At 31.9% G+C, this 19195-nt stretch overlaps 2 long non-coding RNA genes across 2 annotated transcripts; both read right to left on the bottom strand.

Moving 5' to 3' along the window:
- Positions 1–9397: 9397 nt before the first annotated feature.
- Positions 9398–11217, bottom strand: LOC142621312 (uncharacterized). The gene is made up of 2 exons (XR_012841745.1): positions 11065–11217; positions 9398–9932 (listed from the first exon to the last, which is right to left on the bottom strand). It is a non-coding gene; the product is annotated as an uncharacterized LOC142621312 (long non-coding RNA).
- A 2799-nt stretch (positions 11218–14016) lies between these two features.
- LOC142621033 (uncharacterized) lies at positions 14017–15789 on the bottom strand. The gene is made up of 2 exons (XR_012841686.1): positions 15291–15789; positions 14017–14504 (listed from the first exon to the last, which is right to left on the bottom strand). It is a non-coding gene; the product is annotated as an uncharacterized LOC142621033 (long non-coding RNA).
- Between the last annotated feature and the right edge of the window lie 3406 nt (positions 15790–19195).

Here is a 19195-nt window from a genome sequence, read left to right as displayed (position 1 = left end):
AATTAGACTTTCAAGATATAAGAATCATTAAAAGTAAAGCTTATTCTGAACATCGCTTATAGGCATCACTATTTCATCATAGGAATGGATGGGAGATGTTATCTCCATAGTGATAAAACTAGTCTCCACGATTCAGTTGTCATTTTGAACCTAGATCTTGAGATCTCCAATTAACTAGGTTGGGTTGCTATCCTGGAGACTTTTTATGTCGTAGGATTTAACCTAATTTCCCTTGATGAGCAGTTTACATGCTCTCTACTCAAGCCTTTAGTTAATGGATTCGCTTTATTCTCTTTCAACAGGAAATAAATTTATTAGAGAGTAACTGTCTCACAATATTATGTCTACAACATATATGTCGAGACTTACCATTGTACATATGACTTTATGTCCTACTAATAACTGATTTGCTATCACAATGTATACAAATAGAAGGCACAGGTTTCATCCATATTGGCATATCCTCCAAGAAATGACGAAGCTACTTTGCTTCTTCTCCTGCTTTGTCCAAAGCGATAAATTCTTAATCCATTGTGGACCTAATAAAGCATTTTTGTTTAGAAGACTTCCAAGATACTACTGCACCACCAAGGGTAAAGACATATCCACTCGTGGATTTGGCATCTTTTGTGTTGAATATCCAATTAACATCACTATACTCTTCTAGTACAACTGGATATCAAGTGTAGGGCAACCCATAGTTTAGGGTGTATTTCAAATATCTTAAAACCCTAACTAATGCCTTCTAATGGTTTTCTTTTGGATTACTAGTGTATCTACTCAACTTGCTGACAGAATATGCTATGTCTGGTCTTGTGCAGGTGTAAATTTACATCTGCAGATGTTCTCACTAGATTGTCATCATATTTCTTAGATTTCTCAAGAACTTTCTTAATATAATGTGATTGAGATAAGACAAGTCCATTAGATTTTCTAGAATTTTCATTCCTAATATCACATCTACAACACCTAAATCTTTCATGTCAAACTCACCAGTCATCATTCTCTTCGTAGCTTTAATGATACCCTTATTGCTACCTATAATGAGCATATCATCAACATAGAGACACACAATGACATAGCTATTTACGGTATCTTTAACATACACACATTTGTCACACTCATTGATTTTAAACTCATTTGACACCATTGCATTGTCAAATTTCTCATGACATTGCTTTAGAGCTTGATTTAATCCATAAAGAGATTTAATAAGCCTAAGCACTTTCTTTTCTTGACGAGGAACAATGAACCCCTCATGTTGTTCCCTATAAATCTCTTCATTTAATTCACCATTTAAGAGTGCAATTTTTATATCTATTCAATGTATTTCTAGGTTATGTAACGCTGCAATAGCCATCAACATCCAAATGGATGTTATTCTTATAACAGGTGAATATGTGTCAAATAATCCACACATTCCTTTTGTTTGTAACCCTTTACAACAAGTCTTGCCTTGTAGTTGTCAAAAAATCCATTAGCTTTCAGTTTCCTCTTAAAGATCCATTTATATCTTAGAGGTTTACAACCTGGTGGAATATCTACTAGTTCCCATGTATGATTTTGTAAGATGGATTCAATCTCACTATCGACAGCTTCTTTCCAGAAAGGCACCTCAAGTGTAGAAATAGCTTCCTTGAAGCTTTGAGGTTAATCTTCTAACATATAAGTTAGAAATTCCGGACTAAACAGTTTTGACGTTTTAGCCCTCTTACTACATCTAGGCTCAACCTCATTCCTCTCTTCTAACAACTCTTGATTCTTGTGTGGATTTGTAAGGAAATATTTCTTCAAAAAATACTACATTCATTGATTCAATAATGGTATTTGCATTCATGTCAGGAATGTTAGATTTATATATTAGAAACCGATATGCATTGCTATTATTAGTATAACCAATGAAAACACAATCCATTGATTTTGACCCTATCTTTATCCTTTTAGAAATAAGGACAACCACCTTTACCAGACACCCCCACACCTTTGAGAATTGATAGGAAGGTGTTTTACCTTTCCATAATTCATATGGTGTCTTTTTGGTTTTTTTTTTTTTTTCTAGGAAATTTATTAAGAATATAATTGGCGGAAAGAATGGCTTCCCCCCACAAGTTCTGCGGTAAACCGAAACTTATCAACATTGCATTCATCATATCCGTCAAGGTTCTATTTTTCCTTTCAACAACTCCATTTTGTTGAGGTGAATAAGGTGCACTGGTTCGATGAACAATACCATGCTATAGAACCTTAATCTTTTTGTTGAATTGATTCTTAACCTCATTCTTATATTGAACAAATGCCTTAATTGCCTCATCCTTGCTCCTCAACAAGTACACATAGCAGTATCTAGTACAATCACCTATGAAAGTGATGAAATATTTCTTACCGCCTCTAGTTTGTATAGATTTCAAATCACATACATCACTATGTATTAAATCTAAAGGTTCAGTTCTTCTTTCAACTGATATAATAGATGTTCTGGCCATCTTAATTTCCACACAAGTTTCACACTTATGATCAAAATCAGTTTCAAATTTAGGTAGTAAATTTAAATTGATCAGTTTATGTAAAGTGTGATAATTAACATGACTCAATCTACCATGCCAAACATTAGATGACTCAAGCATGTAAACAGAAGATCTACTCTTATTATTATTTATAATAGAAAATATAGTCATTACATTCTTCTTAAGCAAGCCATTGCTCAAATATCCTTTACCCACATACATTCCACTCTTAAAGAGTGAAAATTTATCAAACTCAAAAACCAACTTATAACCATCCTTGCTTAATAATAAGCCAGATACAAGGTTCTTTTGAATGTCTGGCATATGTAGTACATCCTTTAAAGTAAGATACTTGCCTGTAGTCATCTTTAGCACAACCTTTCCATTTTCTTTAACTTTAGAGGTTGAGGAATTACCCATGAAAATTTTTTCTCCATCACCCACAAGATTATATGTAGAAAACAATTTCTTTTCTAAACATACATGGCGAGTAGCCCCATTGTTCCTTGGTATTTCCTCCTACCAAGTTCACTTCAGAAACCACCGCAGAAAGATTCATGTTGGTTTAAGCTACAACAGGATTCACAACAATTTCTTTTGACATCTGTGTTAAGCAAAATCAAATTGAGTGCTTAAAACTAGCCAAGTTTAAGAAAAATATATAACTATTAACTTTCAAATATGTTACGGTACAAAAAAAGAAAGTCATACCAACTATCTATAAAACCAAATGGCAAAGCAAGCAATTCATACACACTAAACAAATGAATCTAAATAATGTCCAGCCAAACAATAATTCGAAAGAGACAAAAAAAAGCCTAATATTATATAATATAAATAAAGAAAATGGAAAGTCCTTGAATAATCAATACCACCAACAATATCAAAAATCAACTGTCAAACACGAAATCAACATTATCAAAAAGCAAAGATCACAAATTAATATTATATTATAAACAAGAAGATATTTGCGATAAACACAAACCCAAAATAATTAAATACAAAAGTCCAAAGCAATATCGTGAATACAAAACTGTCAACCAATCTCACACAATCAATACTAATTCACGAATACTGCCCAGGACTTAAAGATTAAATATAGTACAATAATTCACACAAAAATCACAAAAAAAAAAATTAAGAAAAAAATAAAAAATCTACTTTAAGATTGTTGGATATATTTCAATATTTTACTTTTGTGATTAACCAAAAGGAACAACATACAGATCTAAATACCAGCAATAACACAAATAGATGTGATAGGTAAAAGTAATAAATAAATATTGAGCATATGTATATATATAAGAAATATGCAAATAATTAAAAAGTCATAGACCAAATGCATGAAAGATGAATGATTCAGATCAAGTCTTATGTTTGAAACAATCTCTTTAAAGCAGGTTTCGCCCTTCACACAATCTATGGTGCTTTGAGACTCATAGATGTCTGCCTCATAAGATAAAATGATCTACAGCATAGAGAAGAAGCACACAAGGTTCATGCTTTGCAAACTACTTTATATCTCTTTCTCCCACTTTGACTCAAATGAATGCATGAAATATTTTCTTTCTGAAATAGTTTCTCCAAAATAGATTTTCACGAATGAGGGACTATAAAAATATACATTACTAAATAGACATACTGTTTCAGAAATAACTGCTATATACAGACTTACTGACTCAAAAAATAAAATAACAAAATATTATTATTAATTGGACAAGAGGGCGTAGTCCACACATTCTTAAAGCCCAACCCAATGTCCAACCCAAAACTCATATTCTCTATCATTTCTTATGTGGGACTCAAGGATTCTCATCAATTCAATTCCATGTTCAAGTAAGGACATTAGGAATCAATTTCTTATTCACTCCATAATATTTATCTAACGTATACATAGTTATCAGTATTATACGATATGTGGGCCAAATACATTTTAGTTTTAACCATAGTTGTCAAATCGTGAATCGTACTGTGAATCGATTTTTTTATTTTTTTTGTATTGTGTATCGTATTGAATTGTGTATTGTAATATACACAAATACCTAATAAAATTATAAAATAATTATAGATATACATATATAAAAGTTATATTCATTATGAATTTAGAATATATGCAACTAATGACCAATTTAATCATTAATCATGTAATAAAATTTAACAAAGCTAACTAAATAAATCAAATTAAATTATGTTTATAACATGCGCGTTTAAATTGATTAAATTCAGAAGTGATAATACAAGATATATGAACCAAAATAATAATATCTTTTCATCTTCTTGGCTAATCAACTCCATCTAAATCAATGTTATCATAATGAGTAACATCTTGCAAAATTATTTTTTCATTGACATTTTCTTCATCATTATCGACATTTACTATTTTTTATTTTTTTTATTCTAATAATTTTTTCTTGGCATTCTAGCTTTTTAGACTCACAAAAAAAATAATAAAAATAAAAAATAATTATATTTTCATTTAATACATTATTAATAGCATAGAAAATAAATTTGCACATATGAAAGTGAGTGTTATGAGTATAGTCTATATTTTGTAAGAGAAAGAGAAGGGTGGAAAAAAAAGAAAGGGAAATTACACTTTACCACCCTAAACTATATCCTAAATTACACTTTGCACCATAAATTTTTTGAATGCATATATTTCATCCTAAATTATGACTCTTGTTACATTTTGCATCCCAACTTTAAGTTTGCCATTAACTTGGATGGAAATCCAAAATTTATGGTGCAAATTGTAATCAAGAGTATAGTTTCAGGTTGTAAAGTGTAATTTCTTCTTTGTTTTTTAGATTGAGAATAGAAACAATTGTGTCTTTTCACATGATGTCATACTTTTCCATCCAAATTAATGGCAAACTTAATGTCGAGGTGCAAAGTGTAACAAGTGTCATAGTTTAGGGTGCAAAATTTGCATTCTAAAAGTTTAAGGTACAAAGTGTAATATGGGGTATAGTTTAAGGTAATAAAGTATAATTTTTCACACAAATGTAAAAAAAAAAAAAAAAAAAAAAAAAAAAAAAAAAAAAAAAAAAAAAAAAAACTCATGGACTTGTTATTTTATTATACTCAATTAAGTTTTCCAATAATTTTGTGTTAAAAATGTCTAACAACTTGTTTAAATCAAATAAAACCACAAATTTTAACCCAAAAAAAAAAAAAACCATTTTAAACCCACATGTCTATCTATTGTACAATACATACAATTCACTGATACGATACAATTCATACAACACGCATCTATATATCGGTCGATTAATGAGCACTTACAATACGAAACTTTTTGTACATGATACAATATATATCGAGTATCGTACGATACTGATAGCTATGGTTCTAACTTCTAAAGTAATCCCTTTTGAAACCCAAAATTCAAATCCATCAGTTCCTATTCTCTTAGCTTTCTCTCTCTAAGATTGAAAATTCAAACTTCTGGGGGCCATTTGGTATGGCATTTTCAGCAACAGTTTTCAATTTTTAAACAATATTACACGTATTTTTACATACTTTTTCACGCACACGTATTTCCTAAAAATACAAATAACTTTACCAATTTTCTAAAACCCAAAATTTTATTTACCCGCTCAGTTTCTCCTCTCTCCCTTCCTTTCTTGCAATACTCACCATCCTCATCACTCTATTAACAACATTAGACTTGTAGGTGGCAACACATAGCATGGACAAGTTTCTTCCTATATGTTTAATTAAAGGAGAAATTTCATTATAAAAGAAAAAGTATTTAAAGTGACTTCCAAACAACAAAACAAAGATCAACCGCTCTAACAAAAATTATATGCAAAAACATAAACTTCCACAAATTAAAATCCCTATAAATTACATAAGTACATCACATCAAAATCAATGCTTCAAAGCTAACAACAAACCCACAACCAAATTTAACATTTACAATATTCAAATTCAACACTTTTGACACTAATTTTTCTATTAAATGGTAGTTGGTTCCAAAATTTTCGCACACGCACATCGGTTAGTAACCATTTCTTCAATACTATTAATTTAAAAATAAATTCAAACTTATCAAAAATAAATAAATAAATTCAAGACAAATTTAGCCATTAAATAATTCTTAAAATATATATATATATATATGAAAGAGAAGAAAATGATCTGCATCTTCTTTGACGAATCTTCATAATTGTCTTCGTTTTCATCGAGTGTTGCTCCTTTGAGTCTGTTTGGATGTTGCTCCTTTGAGTCGCTGACATCATCTCGTGTAGCATCTGAGACAAAATGGTAGTTGTGGAGGGGAAAAAAGAAAGCTAATCTAGAGTTTTGAGAGAGAAGGACCTCTTTGAATTTTCAATCTTAGAGAGAGAAAGCTAAGAGAATAAGAATCGATGGATTTGAGTTTTGGGTTTTAGAAAGGGATTAGAACTAAAATGTATTTAGGTTAGACAGTTTGGTTCATCAGGTTTGGTTTGGTGACTAAATAGGCTGAGTTATTTTTTGCAACAAGTGGCATGCATTTATTGAGTGTTATCAGATGGAGGACTACCTCATCTGCCCACCCAGAAAGACTTAATAATTTCTCCTGCTAGTGGGAGAAATTATTTGCTCCTCCCGAGTGGAGTGACGTGGTCCTCCTAGTGATATGTACCAATAGAAAGCATCCACGTATTAAATAACAAGTTAAGTCAGCGACCACACCTGCTGCAATACTTCAGCCTTTTAAAAAACAAATATTGAAATACACTTTCACTTCTAATCCTACTTAGCCGCTTCACCAAAAATTCTAAAACCCAAAAATTTCCAAACCGCCTAGCTCTCTTCTCTCTCCCTCCCTGCATCATTGAAGAAATTTTTCTTTGCATAAACAAGCTCTATGAGATTTTGAACTAACTTTGTTCTTAGGTCTAACTTTTTCTAACTTGTTTCCTTCCTTTCCCCTTATGTCTGAAGTGGTTGCTGGAATCCAATGCTCACCATGCAACTAACCATGACTGATCAAGTTATGTTACAGAGTCTCATTTCACTCTTCAAAGTATTATTTTCTTGATTTGTTCTGTCTCTACGTAGTTCATAATACAGTGTCTTCTACATGTTTGATAAAAAGCCCAAGATAAAAAAGTATTAAAAGAATGATTTTTTTTTCTTTCTATTTATTTTTCCTGACTATGAGCCTTTGTTTTTATCTTTAGATTGTAGGTCTTTTATTTGAGAATAAGTCTTTAACTGAGACCTTAAGTTCAGTATTATAATGTTGTTGGGTTCCTCTTTTTTTTCTTTTTCTTTTTTTGTTTTTTTTTTGTTGCATTTGATTGATGTTGTTGCTGATGCATTTGAATGTTGTGGTGTTTTTAATCATAGATATTAGAGTCAATGAGGAAGGTGTTGAAGATATTGAAACTTTGCTTGGAATGGTGGTGCATAGTGAGGATGAAGAATATAAATTGGACAATGAATATGCCATTCGAATTGGGTTTAGTGTTTAGAAAGAAAAACTCAAATATGCAAAAAATGTTGTAAGACAACGAGACTATGTGTGTTCAAAAGAAGGATTCCCACAAGATAGTGACAATTTGGATGATAAGAAGTTCAAAAAATTACAAACTGAGACAAGTTGTGAAGCTAGTATCCGGTTTACAGTGACAAATGGTGAGTGGAAGATTACTCACTTCAATCCTACTCATAATCATGAGCCTACAAAGCCGGAAGAAAGGCCATTTCTAAGGTCGAATCGAAAAATAACTGATGCTACTTTAGGTGTTATAAAAACTTTCAAAGAAGTGGGTATAAGAACAATAAATGCATATTTCTATTTAGTTGAGGAAGTTGGGGGGTTTGAAAATGTTGGGTTTATAAAAAAAGATTGCTATAATGTGGTGAACAAGCAAAAGTTAATCAATGTTAAGGTTGGAGACGCTCAAAGTTTAGTAGACCACTTTAAACAAAAGCAAGCAGAAGATCCTATGTTTTTTTATGCAATTCAAGTTAATCAAGAAAATCGAATGAAATTTTTTTTGGAGAGATGGCAGATCAAGGATTGATTATAACTCTTTTGGGGATGTTATATGTTTTGACACTACATATCGAACTAACAAGTATAATATGATATGTGCCCCATTTGTAGGTGTCAACAAGTATAATTGGAAGAATGTACTTTTTTGTTGTGCATTTTTATTGGATGAAACAAGTTTCTTTTACTTGGTTATTTGAAACATTCTTAGAATCAATGGGAAATCAAAAACCAAAGACAATTTTTACTGACCAATGTCAAGCAATGAAGAATGCCATAAGAGTTGTGTTTCCTAATACATGTCATCGCTTGTGCTTATGGCATATCTAAAAAAATGTTGCAGGAAATTTACCAATGCATTATGGGATTCCTAAATTCAAGAGTAGATTTAATAAGATTCTTTATAATTGTGAAACTAAATCAGAGTTTGAGTCTTCTTGGGATGTCTTGTCATGCTCCAAACCCCAAAGGGTCCAAAGCATTAGAAAGACGTCTCAAAGTACTATAGATTTTTCTTTTTTGATAATTTAATCCACATAAATCATATCAAGTACCAACATCAAGAATTATCAAAATAATTCTATTGAATATACTTTCAAAGTAAGCCAGAGCTCTAAGCATTAATTACAAGGACCATTAGCCACAAAAGAATAAAGGTTTGAATAAACAATTACATATCAATAGCTTGTCCAATCGGTGGGAATAAAGTCACAACTACTATAACATACAATAGAATGAGTCAAGTCTATTCTAAAGTGTACATCATCTAATGTCTACATTACAAAAGTTCAACCTCCATCAATAGTTAGTCTAACTACTGTTAGCCACCAAAAAGCTATCTCAAAATATTGTTGTCTACTCTGAAAAGTTTATAAAATGATGGAATGAGATAGAGCTCAGTAAGTAACATAATTAATGGGGGTGGAGAAAATGCAAGTTTCATCTTCAATAATAATAATATGATAAGAATGATTAAATAATGAAACACAAAGTTTCTCAAAGTAAATAACTTGAAACTATATACTATAATCTATGAGCACCAACAATATAATTTCCAAAGCCATAATATCTAATATAAGGTAAATTGTCATAAACATGCCTCACTACCACATAGACCGGTCAGAGGATCCACCCATTCACAACTGGCATGATATTGTCATCTCTGGTATGCAGACTCTTGGCCCTATGGACAGCAGCCTTACCCATACCCTCAAGGTTTTTCTCTCCCCCCATGGGCAGCAGAGAGAGCACGTCAAATAGGACCTCTCTTGCATGTGGTCTCTTAGCCCCATGGGCAGCAGCCACACCCACACACAATCAAAGAACCTCTTTCCCCCATAGGCAGCAAGGAAGAACGCATCATCCAAAGTGAAAGGGCACTGACCTAGATCTGATTTCATTGTCACAAAGACTATGGAAACCAAATCGAGCAATCACTGGGAAATCACACATGGCATAGGGTTAAAACAACATAAAGCTCAAAGTTTCATATACTTTTTTGAAACACAAAGTTTATACCCAGGTAGTTTCAGAAAACCTTAAATAATCCAACTTCCACAAAGTTTGTAAGGTTTTCAATTTCATTCTTGTCAAAAAGATTTTCTATATTTTTCTCAAATAACAAGACAAGATAAGCATCTTTAAAATTTTCAATATACCATAAAATCAATAAATTTCTTATCAAAGATTAAATCAAAGATGCTCATATTTTCCATATCAATAATTCATGCATTTCCCCAAATGCAATACCAAAATGATGCACTTTTCATATAAAATAATATATAATAGGGTCACAACACAATACTTTTAAGAAAACATATATCCATATATAATTTTCCAAAATGTGTTTGACCCAAAAAAAAACATTTATGAAATATAGTTATTTTCCAAGAATCTCATTAAAAAGCTATTTACCTCGTAACCACAAAAGCCTAATTCTCCAAGTTTCAAGGAGATTAGCTAGAACCTAAACAATATCAAGTAAACTTTTCACAATAAGTATAAAGTTTGAAATTATATCTAGCTACAATTTAGGAATTGCCAAATAAGCACTTAATTAGACAAGCCTAGTATTTAACCTCATCAATAATAATGTATTCCACTTCTAAAGTTTCTCAACAAATTGATTCACAAGGTATCAACTCCAATTTATAAAGTTAACCCATTTAATATCATCTCCAACATTATGACTAGCTTCTATAAAATTTACACTACATTATTAAGAGATCCATGAAAGCAAAATCAAAATATCCTCCAAGACAAGAAATTTAGAACTTCAACTAACTCCAAATAAACCCAATGGCAATGGAAAAATTAGATTTACCAACCATCACATGTTATAACTCAAAACCCCTAAATTTTCCACCATACATAAACCTTAAGTAGTCATCATTAGCACAAATTATATACCCATTCATCAAATAATTCCACCAATGCAAAACCCATACATAAAAACACATAAATATCACTTAATGCTCATAAATCACATGGGTATCATTATTAAAACTTATATAAAAATAACTTCAAGCAAAAGTGTAAAACTCACAAAAAAAAATTAGAAATTTTTACCTCAAAAAAAGGATGTAAAGGTGCTTATGAGTTCTCAAGAATTTTCTAGTGATCTTGCCGTAAAATGATGGTGAGATGGTGGTTTGGAGTGGAGTCCGGTGGGTGAGTGTGGGAGTGAGTGTGTGTGTTTAGGTAAAGAGAAAAGAAAGAAAATGAAAGGAAGAAAAGAGATGACCGGATATGAGAGGGTGAGATAGATTGAAATGAGTGGTGGGGAGTGGTGTTAGGTGGGGGGGCACGTGGGAACTAAAAAAAAATCTGACTTCCTCTTCTTCTTCTTTTTTGGGGGAAGGGAGGGGGGGTCTGACTGGGACATTACATGCCTTACTTAGAGATTACAATTTGGTGGGCAATAAGTGGCTTAACACTTTATATGAAAATCGGGACAAGTGGTGTTCAGTTTTTAGTCATAACATTTTTTCTGCAAGAATGAAAGCTTCATCAAGGAGTGAGAGTGTAAATAATGTTTTTCAACATATGGCGTGCAAAACAATGAGGCTAACAGAATTTGTACACGTGTATGAGAAAGCTTCAAAAAATATGTTGGTGGAAGAGTTAGAAGAAGATTTTCGTTGCAAACAAGGTACATCTTCTCAAATAGTTAAGAATTGTGGACTTTTGGAACATGCATTATCTGCTTATACTCGTACATTTTTCAAAAGATTTGAGTTAGAAATTGCTTCTACCTTAAGGGTCACACACCAAGATGTGTATTTCGATGGAGTGTCTTTTACCTATGAAGTTATCGAAGGAGGTGGTCGGAGGGTTCGTGTTGTCCAATTTAACTCCTCGAATAATGTTGTTACATGTAGTTGTAAAATGTTGAAACATTGGGGTTACTATGTTATCATGCTTTGCGAATACTTATTGTTAAAAATGTCACAGAGCTGCTCGTTCAGTATATTTTGAAAAAATGGACAACAGATGCAAAAAAAGATAGTGTTTTATGTGATCATGTAAAACCAGCAAGTGCAAATAATGAGTTGTCGATGACTTCACGACGTAACGAATTAATGCACTTGATTTATAAAATTTTCACAAAAAGTGCAGCAACAACTCGACATACTGAAATGTGCAAAAGAAAAGTAAGAGAGATGATAGAATTAGTTGAAAACTATATGAAGTAGTTAAATGTGGCTAGAGATTGTGATGAAAAAGAAAATAGGATTGTTGCTAATAATGTCTTTGATGATGTTGAGAAGACAGATTGCTCTCTCAATAGTTTGCCAATATTAGATCCCCCCTATGTGCGACTGAAAGGAGTCACAAATGCAAGACTCAGAAGCAAGATGGAGAAGTGTAAAAGGAAGTCATTAAAAGATGTTACAAGATCAAGTAAATCTTTCTTCTTTTATTTAAATTTTATATTGAATAAAAAATATGTTAGTAGTGTGATTCAAATATTGGTTTGTTGTGAATAATGCCCATGATTTCCTCTCCTTTTTTTAAGAAAAAATTGTCAACAAGAGGACTTCCAACAGGCTCTAGCCATGCCCCTAAAGGTATTGATTCTTTTTCTAAACAATTTTATATGGAGGACTTTCAAGTATTTTGATTTAAAAATGTGCTTACTCTTTATAAATGATGCACTATATTATACACATTATAAAGTAAATCTTCACTGTGCAAAGCTACAGGAATATAAAATTTTTTTATTGCCCTTTATTGTATGCATTTATCAATTTTTCTAATATGTTACCTTATCTATATTACCTTTGGAATATTTGTCATTCATGTACCATATGCAGCACACAAGTCCAATGAAAATAACAATATTACTAGCTTTATCAATAATAATTGTCCTATAAAACTATATGCCTTTAGAACAATTGTCATTAATTCACAAAACTTAACCTATGCTCCACAATGTACAAGTCTTTGCCAGCCAATGCACCCATCTAGTGTACCCATGGATGAGAATTATAATAATCAAGTATGATCTAAGCCCCTTGCATCCTCTTTTTTTTTTATTTTATGATGCCATATTAATCTCTTATAATATTTGATAGGTATTCATTCCCCCAGGCATGCCAACAACCATTAGTCCAAGTCATTTTCAACATCCAAATCAAGTAGAAGTAAATAAAATAAATAAATAATTGATTTGTAAAATTGAATGTTCATTTAAAAAAATATCTAACATTTAAGCTTGAGTTAATTTGAATGTAGAACCCCTTATCCGATTGGAGCAGTGCTTCTCCAAATTTCAGCTTCACAAGTATGCTTCAAAGTAAAAATTTCTTTTTTTCTTTTTTTTTTAGAATGTTTCAACCTATGACGTCTGCTCTTAATAATAAAGAGTTATCATCAGACCAAGACATCAATTAGTTTTTTGTGTAGACAGGGAGTGAACTCCAAATCTCTTATACAACTATCAGAGATTTTACCAGTTGAGCTAACTGGAACCCACGAAGTAACGATTTCTTGAATCATTTAAATTAGGTTATATTTGCTGTTTCTATTTTTTTATTCTTCATTAGTTATGTTTATTTATTTGCATCAATAGTTATTACCTTGTTATTAATAACTGAAAAATGTTCATCTCTATTTGTGCAGAATTCTTTCTCAAGTGGTTTTACACAACTAAATCAGACAAAAATGATTTGACTAAGAAGTTATCTTATGAGTATGCAACTTGGAAGATTTTGGACAAGTTCTCAAGTTGGAAGATTAATCAAGTAATTATTGATTAGAGGAGTGAAAGCTGCAGTAGTTATTTTTGAATTTTGAAGGCAATTAAAATATGCCTATATATAGGAAACGTTAGATTACATTCCTTTTTGTATATTTTCTTTTGTTATGCCTTCTCATCCTCTAGTAAAAAATTGTATAGTTCAACTTGTTATTTATCCAATTGAATATAAACAATAGCAATGAAAAGTATTTTCAATTCAAATGTTGATTATAAGCAATTTTTGTGAACTTGTGGTGTGGACAATTAGAATATAACCATTGTAAAACAAAAGACTTGATTTATTGAGTAATATCTTTCAGTACAATGGCTAACAAAAAGAAAGAACATTCCTCTAATTCCCTACCAAAGGCTCTTCCTTTTCCTGAGAAAATTTTAAAACTCACTAGCAACATAGTTACAAGTTTTTTTACACTACATGAAAGGAAATTGATTCAAAGTTTAACATGAGTCGCCTAATATCAACCAAAATTAATCCCGCCTCAGCAAAGTAGTTTTTTTCCATTTGTCAATGCATTCACTGATTCAGCATCTTGACAGTTCACACATCTGATACAAACATCTCTACCCTATCGCTTAGTAAATAGTAGCCCAAAAACATGCAAGCTTGAACCCGAATAACATACTCTCTCAGACAAAGCAGCAAACTAAGACACTCTGCATCTCTACCAACAATAACACCAGCAACAAATGTCTCATCTCCAAGATTGTCATTTAGTGTATCCTCATTGGTCCAATTTGTATGCTCCTAAATACAATTTCAAATGTTAGTAATCAAATACAATAAAGCCTCTTTTAGAAACATATTACAGTTTCAAGCAGAAAACAAAAAATGAAACACTAAAGAACAAAATGTAGAAGCACGATAATACTCCAACACATTCTTCCAATTAGTAATACCTTGATATTACAATAACAAAACTTTCTAACATATTAGAATTTAGCATTGTGCATATTTTTTTAAGATGAAGGAGCACCTTACTTTTTTGAAGAGTCAATCCATCAAAACAAGACTTAAACTTCAATAAGAAATTGCCCTCTAATATCATTACCAACAAACTGCCCTGCTATTCAACAAGTAAGTGTCACTTCTCTAAAACAGTTCATGTACTTAGGAACAACAAGCTACCCAACATTACCAAACTGTCTACCAAATGAAATTTTATTATCAAAATGATTAAAATTTACAATGAGATCTAAACAATACAACTATCATTCACAAATACAATAACTAACAACTAACACAATTTCTCACACAAACAAGCTATGTAAGTACCACGGAGCTTCTAAAGCATTTACAACTCCAAATCAAAACATCTATTCCAAAAAACCACACAAGCAATCTAGAGATAAAAACAAGGGCTTATAGTCAGGAAAACTAAATGGAAAGAAAAAAAACATTCATTCTTTCAATACTTTTTTATCTTGGGCTTTTTATCAAACATGTAGAAGGCACTATATTATAAACTACATAGAGACGGAACAGAGCAAGAAAATAATGCTTTGAAGAGTGAAATGAGGCTTTGTAACATACTTTGATCAGTCATGGTTAGTTGCAATGGTGAGCATTGGATTCTGGCAAGCACTCCAGTCATAGGAGAAAAGAGGGAAACAAGCTAGAATAAGTTAGACCCAAGAACAAAGTTAGTTCAAAATCTCATAAAGCTTGTTCATGCAAAGAAAAATTTCTTCAATGATACGAGGGAGAGAGAAGAGAGCTGGGCGGTTTGGAAATTTTTGGGTTTTAGAATTTTTAGTGAAGCGGCTAAAGTAGGATTAGAAGTGAAAGTGTATTTCAATATTTGTTTTTAAAAGGTTGAAGTATTGCAGCAAGCGTGGTCACTAACTCAGTTTTTCATTTAATACATGGATGCTTTCTATTGGTACATATCACCAGGAGGACCACGTCACTCCTCCACCCGGGAGGAGCAAATAATTTCTCCGCTAGTGGCCTCGAGGCGAGTCTATTGTCATCTGGCAGCTCCAACTCCAACTTTGCCTAACTCTCTCTCTCTCTCTCTCCTAAAGAGTATAGCACCGATACAGATTTGTATTATTTTTATTTTAATAGGGTGATGTACAGCTGTATTGCTGTAAAGCTTTGGCTGAGCTTCAATTTGTGGCTGACATGGCTGTCTGCAATTTTCATTAAACAAATAAAAAAAATTGTGGCTGTAAGTTTCCTTACAATTTAAAATTTATTGTGTAACAAATTGAATGAAACTAGAAAGTGAATGTCATATATAGCACAACTTTGTTAAGTTAAAGTTAATTTATAAAAGAATTTGTTTAATCATAATTTTTTTATGCTTAAATTTTTTTTTTTACATTTAGCTGGGCCCCAAGGAACTTGTTAAATTTGTGAGATGTGGTTAGAACGTATCAAATGCAACCAAACTATTACCCTAAGCATAGGTTAATTACTTCAAATTTTGTGACAAATACAACAGACTAGATCAGTGTTTTATTTTTGTGTATGTGACCAGCACATGAGCTTGTTCATGGGCCTTCAACTTTTACAAATGTTCCGACCTCACTCTGTAAAGCCGAAATGCAGATTCATGAATAAGTCCAAATAGGGTCATTCTTTACACTCAAAAAAAAAAAAAAAATCTCCCTCCTTTTCCTCAAAAAAAAAAAAAAAAAATCTCCCTCCTTCAAATGCCCAATTAAATGCATTGGCTTGGGCCATACAAAAATGATTATGAGTTGAAAATAACGGGCACACCAAGAACTTGGGTTTCTCTTCACGTGGGCTTGTTGGGCCTTTAGCAGAAGTGGGCATCAACAACTTCTCACTTAAATTGTGACTTACACTTTTTAAAGCAAGGTTTTGTTAAGGTGTACACAAACACATCTAGACTTTCCAGTTACAAACTCTGAAATCCATACCATCTTCAGCCTTTTCTTCTTCCTTTTTCTCGATGGGTAGATTAGATATCATTCCGTCTTCGTTTAATTAATCTTCATATCCACTTCATTAAGGATGGGTACAAGTGCAAGTTATTGACTTTCACTATAAATGTCATCTCTGATCAATGACACATAAAATTAACACTAGCTTGCTACCTTTGAACTAAAAATAAAGGCCATATAATATAAGTCATTGATGTTGTATTTTGAAGATTACAATTATACGTAATAAATAAAAAGCATAGACGTCAGGATATTTTGGCCTAATAATATATGAGAAATACTAACGAATACACTTAAAGCAAAGGTTAACAATCTATTTAAAAAAAAAATTTATAGGAAAAAAATTAATGTTTTGATAGCCTTTTTCATTTCCCATAAAAGTGGTGTCAAAATTTTCCTAAAATGAATTGTTAACTATTGCCCTAAGGGCACTCATTAGCATGACCCATAATATATTTCGTTGAGAACACACTGGCTTAAATTTTTTTTGCTCTCCTCCTCCTCTTGCAAAAGATCGTGAGAGAGAGATAAAGAAAATAAAATCACACCCTAAACACAAGAATAGTTCCACGTATCTTTACTGTCAAGCAGGTATCTAGTACATAGATTACATGTAAAAATATCTCACAACATATTGGATCTACAAATGTATACAGTCTCCACTGTTTTTTTTTTTTTTAATGGAAACAGGAGATATTATTTATATAAGATAAAGTGTATACATTACTAACACCCGACCGTTGGGCACATAGTCTATTAACCCCAACGCCGGTCATATTAACCCCAACGCCGGTCATATCTCTTACATAGCACAAATATACAAAATTGGGACAAATACTATATACAGACAAAAGGTTCTGTTGGTGAGCTTCCTGCTTCGCCAGAGCATCCACACATTCATTAGTTTTACGGTAAATGTGCTGCACTTGCACCTTCAAATCCTAATCCCTAAGGCTGCTGCAATCACAGATTAAAGGCAACATATTAGATGGGTAATTCACTTTGTTATTTGTTAACCATGTTAGCACCACACTAGAGTCAAGTTCAAGCTGTATAAACTTAAAACCCATATTCCATGCCATTTCCAAACCCTGCCGAATAGCAGCCAACTCAGCCATATTATTTTATGCTAATCCCAAATTAAATTTTCCTATCTTTGAGGAAGAAACCTCAAACATCACCAAAAAAAAAAAAATTTTGAACATTTCACATTCATTGAGAAAGAGATGTACCTACTTGTGGTGGTGTACACAATAAATTGATGACATATTATGACCCATCACCGACTACATCACGGTGACATTCACTACTAGCCACTAGGACATCCCATATCTAATGTTCTGAAAATGAAAGCACTTTCTCCCAACCAATATTTAATCAAGTCATGCACGGCAATATCTTTCTGGGGTCTAATCTACCTAGCTACACAACCAGTCAACCACTAATTTGAGAGGCCTAAATTTTTTTTTTTCGTAGGTATCTAGAACTCCTTAAACACTTGATTATTCTTAGAGTAGACTATGTAGTAGAGTTAGGATTGTAAATAAACTATGTTGTTCATGAACAGCTCAAGTTAGGCTTGGAAAAAAAAGCTTGTATATGTTTGTCTCCATAGTAAACAAAGCTAAGTTCAAGCCCAACTTTAGGCTTGATTATTAAACAAGCCAACTCAAACATAATAATATATTCATAAAAAAACTTATGAACATTAGGGCTCGAATTAACTATATATATGTGTGTGTGTGTGTGTGTGTGTGTGTGTGTGTGTGTGTACACTTGAAATTAGATTATATAAATATTGTAATTATATAGACTTGAAATTTAAATTATATAAGTATGTAAATTGGTTCATATGATAGAAAATTAGTATTTGTAGTTTATTCATAACATATATAATCTATTTGAAGTAAAAATTTATAGATTTGTGAAGGGATAAAACATTTTAGTTATGGTTTTACTATATATAGGAAAACAATAAGTTAATCAAGCAGCAAGTGAACAACCTTGAGCTTGCTGGACAAGTATATGAACCAAACTTGAATATTTAATTTTGTTTGATGATGAGCTCGAGCTCGGCTTGTGTTCAAAATAGAACTATATAAACAAGCTTGAACTTTTATTATTTGGTTCAACTTGACTTGTTTACATCCCTATGTAAAGTTTCCAGTGGCGGCGCCACATGGTGTTTGAACCCCCTGAATTGTGATTTTTTTTTTTTTTTTACATATAACATTTTAAAACATTTTTGTTCTGAGGAAAAAAATAGCAAGTCCAACAACAAAAATTAGTAATTTATTGATCTTAAATCTCAGAAAAAGACAATTAAATGAGTTGTAAAGTGTAAATACTAAAAGAAAATTAAGTATGAGGCAGTGGAAGTGAGGCGTGAGACAATGGAGAATGAAGACATTTTTTTTAATGATTGTATTGTTGTGTTGAATTCTTAATAGAGTAATGTAAAAAAACACAACAAAATTCTTCTTAATGAATTATAAAAACCTGTAAGTTGTCAGAATTGAGTTG

Source organism: Castanea sativa, chromosome 12 (genome assembly GCF_040712315.1).
Source record: "Castanea sativa cultivar Marrone di Chiusa Pesio chromosome 12, ASM4071231v1".
Taxonomy (NCBI): Eukaryota; Viridiplantae; Streptophyta; class Magnoliopsida; order Fagales; family Fagaceae; genus Castanea; species Castanea sativa.
Note: the sequence above shows the minus strand (reverse complement) of the source record. Positions and strands in the feature narration are given on the sequence as shown.